This window comes from Coffea eugenioides, unplaced genomic scaffold (assembly GCF_003713205.1).
Source record: "Coffea eugenioides isolate CCC68of unplaced genomic scaffold, Ceug_1.0 ScVebR1_2356;HRSCAF=3371, whole genome shotgun sequence".
Taxonomy (NCBI): Eukaryota; Viridiplantae; Streptophyta; class Magnoliopsida; order Gentianales; family Rubiaceae; genus Coffea; species Coffea eugenioides.
The window spans coordinates 1,328-8,130 of record NW_020862836.1 but is presented as its reverse complement, the minus strand read 5'-3'; the positions used below and the strand labels follow the sequence as shown (position 1 = coordinate 8,130).

Below are 6,803 nucleotides of genomic sequence, written 5' to 3'. Positions count from 1 at the left end.
CTAAACAAAATTATGCCATGTGCAAAATACGCATAACCTTCAGGAACGGTTGCAAACGGTTGCAAGTGCAACCGTTCCTGCCCCTGGTCCGCCATCGTCTTTTAAAACATTGATTTCAATTGACCATTGGCCGACTGACCGTTCATAATAGTAAACAATGAGTTCTTGGCAGTAGTAGTTAATTACTCGGCCAGTTCCACAACTTTATATAGCACCCCTTCAAGGCTCCATGCTCATTAAAACACCCTTCCAAACACACACACACACACACCAAAAGAAATGGAGATTTCTTTCACCCCCACCACCAGTTGGGCCGCCTACGCAGTCGCATGGCTTGCAACGATGGTCATCGCGCTCCTTTGTAGGCGTTTTCATCAGAAAAAACTCAACCTCCCACCAGGTCCAAAGCCCTGGCCTATCGTTGGAAATTTAAACCTCATTGGCACCCTCCCTCATCGTTCAATCCATCAACTATCCCTAACATATGGTCCCCTAATGCACCTCCGTTTTGGCTCCTTCCCCGTTGTGGTCAGCTCCTCCGTGGAGATGGCCAAAGTTTTCCTCAAGACCATGGACGCCACTTTTGCTGATAGGCCCAAAACAATCGCCGGAAAGTATACCGGCTACAACTACTCCAACATTCTTTGGCCCCTTACGGACCATACTGGCGCCAGGTGCATAAGATGTGCCTCATGGAATTGTTCAGCGCAAAAAGACTCGAGTCCTATGAACATATTCGGGTGGAAGAAATGAATTCACTTCTTCAGGGGCTGTTCCAATCATTAGGCAAGCCTGTCTTGTTGAAAGATCACCTCACAACTATGACCTTGAATGTGATTAGCAGGATGGTGTTGGGGAAAAGATACTTGGACCAGTCTGATCAGAACTCAATCGTCACGCCGGAAGAGTTCGTGAAGATGATGGATGAGCTCCTTTTGCTGAATGGAGTCTTTAACATTGGTGATTCGATACCTTGACTGAATTTCTTGGAGGCTGAAAGCCCTGAGCAAGAAATTCGACTGGTTTCTAGAGCATGTCCTGGATGAGCATAACGCGGCCAGGATGAGGAATGACAAACAGAATCGTGTAAGCAAGGACATGGTGGACGTCCTTCTGGACCTTGCGGAGGATCAGACTTTAGAGGTGAAGCTGGAGAGGCATGGAGTCAAGGCATTCACTCTGGTATAGTGGTTCTATTTGTAATATATATATATATATATATATATATATATATATATACACATATATAAACTTTAATAATTGCACTGAAATGTTTTCGAATAATGAATGAATTCCAGGACCTACTTGTTGGTGGAACAGAGAGCTCAGCGATGACAGTCGAATGGGCCATTTCGGAGTTGCTGAAAAACCCAGAATTATTCGAAAAGGCAATCCAAGAACTTGACAGGGTTATCGGTCAGAACCGATGGGTAACAGAGAAGGACATCCCAAACCTTCCTTATGTAGAAGCCATTGTTAAAGAAACACTGCGTATGCACCCTGTGGCACCAATGCTGGTGCCAAGATGTGCCCGCGAAGATTGCAATGTTGCAGGGTATGATATCCAGAAGGGAACTCGAGTTCTCGTTAATGTTTGGACAATTGGAAGGGATCCCGAATTGTGGAAAAACCCCCAGGAATTTTGCCCTGCCAGATTCATTGGAAAGGAAATTGATGTAAAAGGGCAAGACTACGAGTTGTTGCCTTTTGGTTCTGGAAGAAGAATGTGCCCGGGGTACAGTTTAGGCCTTAAGGTTGTCCAATCCACTTTGGCCAATCTTTTACATGGATACAACTGGAAGTTGCCAGGAGATCTGAATCCTGAGGAGTTGGACATGGAAGAAATCTTCGGGCTTTCAACACCAAGGAAGTTCCCGCTTGTTGCCGCCGTTGAGCCTCGGCTTCCTCATTATCTTTATTCACTGTGATTTGATATATATGCTTAATTCTTAGGATCGAGATCAAATTGTGTTCAAATAATTCAGCAATGCAAGTTCTAATAGAATTTTTGTATGTAGCAGCAATGCACTTTTATACATGTTTTGTTTCTCACCGCGCTTCAAATCCTTGTTGTTGATGGCATTATTTTGAGGTTGTTATCCCTATTTTGTGCAATAAATGTGTGAATATATGTGTGTGGAATGTGTTTCTTTCCTTTTCGTGCACGTACGTGGTGTGTGTTCCAAATAAATTACTTGAGCCCAGTTTGGATTGCTCTTATCCCCAAAAAAAATTTAATATTTTTATAAATAAATTTTTTTAATATATTGTTCAATTACTTTTTTAATTCACATATATAAATCCTATCTTAAAAAAAATGTTACACTAATTTGTTTCTAAAAACTCTTGAGAAGTTGCAATTCAAATAACCGCTTACTTTTTCAGTCTTGGTTCATATTCTTACACCTTTACAAATAGCTAACCACTATTTTGGTTGAAAGCATTTGTGATTCGTGATCCACCGACCTAAAAACATCTCTTCCCCACAAAGGCCATTTGCTTCACTACGTTACATTGTTGAATTTTTCAGCGGATACTAGCTTAGGAAGAGAGAGCTGACCTGATGTTCCAAATACAATCATAAAATACAGAGGTACACTTTTGAAGCTATTTTAGACTGATGTCCTAAACTATTGTCTTCACATAACCCGTAGCAATTATACCTTGTGATGGTGCCAAGATTTTTATCGTGGCGCCGGGGGGAGGGGGTAAAATGTTCAAAATAATTTTTATCTATTTAAATATATGACATCTAACAATATCAAATATTAACTTTAATTATAAAGGTATGTCTATTTCATAAATATGAACCATAGTCATAATGAATTAAGACAAGAAATAACCCTTGATTAAATATCTTATAATATCACAAACCACCCAAATTGCATATTTATAAGAAGATGCTCCAATATATCGCCTGTACAAAAAAAAAAAAAAAAAAACTATGCAATATAAATAAAACTAGTTTACATTAAAAAATGATAAAAGTTATGTCAACATACACTAAAATTTCAAACTCTTTTATTAAAAATAAATTGAGTTTTATGTTTTTTTTTAGAAGTAAATTTATCTATGATTGAATTAGTGCTAAATTTTCCAACAACTTTCTTTTCTTTGTATAGAATTAGGCAATCATTCAAGCAATTATCTTCCATCTTGTTTCGGAACTTTGTCTTGATTATCTTCATAATTGAAAATACCTAATCTGTAGTTGCAGTTATTACAAGAAGAGTGAGAATGAGTCCAATTAATTGGGCTAAATTGTATATTTGTATATGAGCCATTAAAGTAATTATTTTTGTTTTAACCCATTGATAATTATGAATTGGATCTTTTTATTATAATATATCAAATTGGGTCAATTTACTATGAATCATCGATTGTATGTTTACTTTTTGAAAGTTAAATAAATAGCACAATAAATAATAAATAATTTTTTTTGAAGAAAGAATTAATTCAAAGGTGGCTAATTCATATATATATATATATATATATATATATATATATAAACTCTCATAATATAAATTAAATTGTAAAAAATTAAGAGGGGCCAACTTTATTTTGCACATAGATCATATAATATGAATTAAAATTTTCAAAACTCAGAGAGGGCCATGCCCCTCATTCCCCTTGACTCCGTCATTGGGTATAACTATTGTCTGTTAAGCCGGTTGAAGTTGTGGAGATCAAATGATACTAGAACTTGAAAATTTCACAAATAACCTTCGAAACATCCTAATTCATATAATAGCCCAACTGAGATCCCACCATGAATCGGAGCCCACTACGTCCCCACCGCCCACACTCTCCTTCGTCTCTTTCTATTCTTGCTTCCAATCCATGTCAGTCATTTCACTCAAAATTCATCAAATCCCAAGCCATCAATAGTAGAGCACCACAACAGGTAGCGGCTTAACAATATCCAATAATCAAATCATCAGAAATAATATTCAAATTAGTAGACAATTAGTTTTTTCCCTCACCCCTTTAGATTTGTTCAACAGTCACTTACTCCAATCAAACACATGACAATTGGTGAATCACAATCAACTTAGGATGTTCGAACTTTTAAACATGAATCACAATCTTACATGAATCACAATTGGTGAAATGACAATCTATCCCAAATGTGATTCACATGACAATTCCAATCCAAGAATCGCAGTCTATGTAAAATATCTGAATCATACGAATCACAATTATAATCACAAATCATAATCTATCCCACAAACTTTTAAACATGAATCACAATCTATGTAAAATATCTGAATCACAATCTATCCCACAAACTCCATTTTTTACATACATCGTGATTCCACTGTGCAATTTTGACCGACAATGACCAAAAATTGGTGAAAGGACCCAAAATCGAAATGGGTCTAGTTTTCGTTCTCTCATTAAATCGCCATTAAATCTTATAAAAACTATGTTAGAATGATCATTAGGACCCATGAAACAATAATACGATATCAATTTAATATGAAAAGGTGTGAAAATACTTGAATTCGAGATAAAACCAAGATTTGACTTGAAAGTAGGGGTGGAGCCAAGAACCCATGGTAAGTGGGGTCAAGTAAAACTTATTTTTTTAGGCAGTACATTAAAACTTTTACAAAGCAAAAATTAAAATATAAAGTAAAAAAATAAAAATTACTAAAATTACATACAAATTATAGTTGTATCATACGATTATTCATCTTTTAAAAACGTTGCAAAATTAATTCATTATCAATTTGGTTAAACACATCTTTTCAATATAAGGAACTAAAGCTCGTGATTTTTTTAAACTATTTTGTGAATTATTGTCAACTTGATCTTCTATGGATTTTTTTTAAAGAAATTTGTCTATAGCTTGTTATAAATAAAAAACATAATAACTTAATTTCGTATTATAGATAAACAATTTAGCACCTACTTGAAAATTTCTATTTTTTAGAAACTTTGAAGTTTGAAAGATTTGGTTTTTCACTCCACTCAAGGAAGCCCATCCCTTATTTTTGGAAATTTAGGAAGAATTTATTCTTGAAATAACTTCCATAAATAACTTAAAATAAATTCAAAATTCTTGTGACGGTAACAATTATGAATTTTCAACTGTTTAGTGGTCATTGTATATAGAAAAGAGAATTCGTTAAAATTTAGTGGGGTCAAATAAGATACAACTTTAAAATTTTATAAATTTTCCAATACTAAAATCTAATTTTTCCAAAGTTAAGTGGGGTCAATTGACCACACTTGCTTGCATGCTTGCATGTGGCTCTGCCAATGCTTGAAAGTGTAGTATAGAAGTACAATGGTGATGAAGATGACCATGAAAATGGTGATGATGGTCGCGATGACGATGGAAGTGGTAGCGGTGCTGTTAGATGTATTAGAGGAAGGAAAAAAGAGAGGTTGATGGAAGGAAAAGAAAAAGAAAAAAGAAAAGAAAATGTGGACTGTTGTTGTTTGTTTAATCGGGTGGAAAAGGTTGGGGTAGGCAACAAATTTCATGAAATTATAATTACACCCCCAACTTGACTTTTATCTTCAGTAATGTAAGAAAATCTTCTAAAATTATGATTGAACCCCTCAGTTAACCTTAAGTGCTTTTAAAATAGGGGTTATATGGATATGGATATTTACACAATTCCATCCATAATGATGGTTTACGTCCACATTCCACATCAGTCCAAAGCATAGGGAAGTTTTCTAGTATTTTTAAACGATAAGGTAGAGGGGAGTTTTATGATATATCACAATGCAATTTTCTATATTTTATCCAATTATAATATAAGACATATATGTTGCTGTTTAGTACTTGTGATGCATGAATATAGTTGTGGACTACACCCTTCAAACAGAAAGATAGGACTGGAAGGGAAAGATTAGGATTGAATCTTTATTGGTGAACTTAAAAACCTTTGCTACATTGCAAAATATCTTATTCTTCTCTATTTTGACAATGAATGCTTGCAATTTGTATATAAGAATTTCATGTGTAAGATAAAAGTAATTGAAAATATAAAAGTAACTAAAATATGCATGTTGTCACAGGCTAGCTAAATTTGAGAAAGTTGTTGGAATAGTGTACTTTCTCTTTTGTTCAAAGGAAGGAAATGTTTGTTGCCATAATAAGCTAGCCAAATTTGCAATTAAACTAGTTAAAGATGTCAAATGGGACTCCAATGTGCCATTGTGGTTTAATGAGTATGCACAAGTTGATATGCGGGTAGTTGCCCTCTTTTATAATTAAGACTTCTATTATCAAGTGTTAATACACAGAGTGAAAAAAAAAATGCTTTTATCAGGTAAACCTTGTTGATCGGTTGTTCTGATTATTTACCAGCTACTATCTCATAAATGAAACAGCTACTAGTCCAAAGAACATGCTTTCCATGTTCTAATTGCACTCACTAACTCTACTAATCTTTCACGCTTCTACTAGATCGGTACAACAGATAAAAGTGGAAACAAGCATTTTGAGAAAATGCCTCTAACCAACAAAAATAGGCGAACAATACTGGTATATGCCTCTAATCGTTCATCATTGAACATTTCTTTGCACTCCAACCCATAAAATACCACATAACCTACTACTGCCGCCAATGTCACCAAAAGAATTATAGTTGGTGCCTTGGTGGTACAATAGCAAATTTCGTGCTCAGCTAGGCAAGACATGGGATAGAGTCCAAAGTTTGCAGGAGGCAGATGCAGGAGACAGAGAGGAGGTTGAAGATGGGGAGGAAATTGCTGGAGGTGCGGATAAGTATTTTAAGGAAAAGGGAAAAGTTGATGGTGGAGGGTGGAGGGTGGAACGAAGA

The 6,803-nt window shown here is 35.3% G+C and overlaps 1 pseudogene; it reads left to right on the top strand.

Annotated features, from left to right (window-relative positions):
- Positions 1-264: 264 nt before the first annotated feature.
- Positions 265-2,013, top strand: LOC113756453 (annotated as a pseudogene).
- The last annotated feature ends 4,790 nt before the right edge of the window (positions 2,014-6,803 follow it).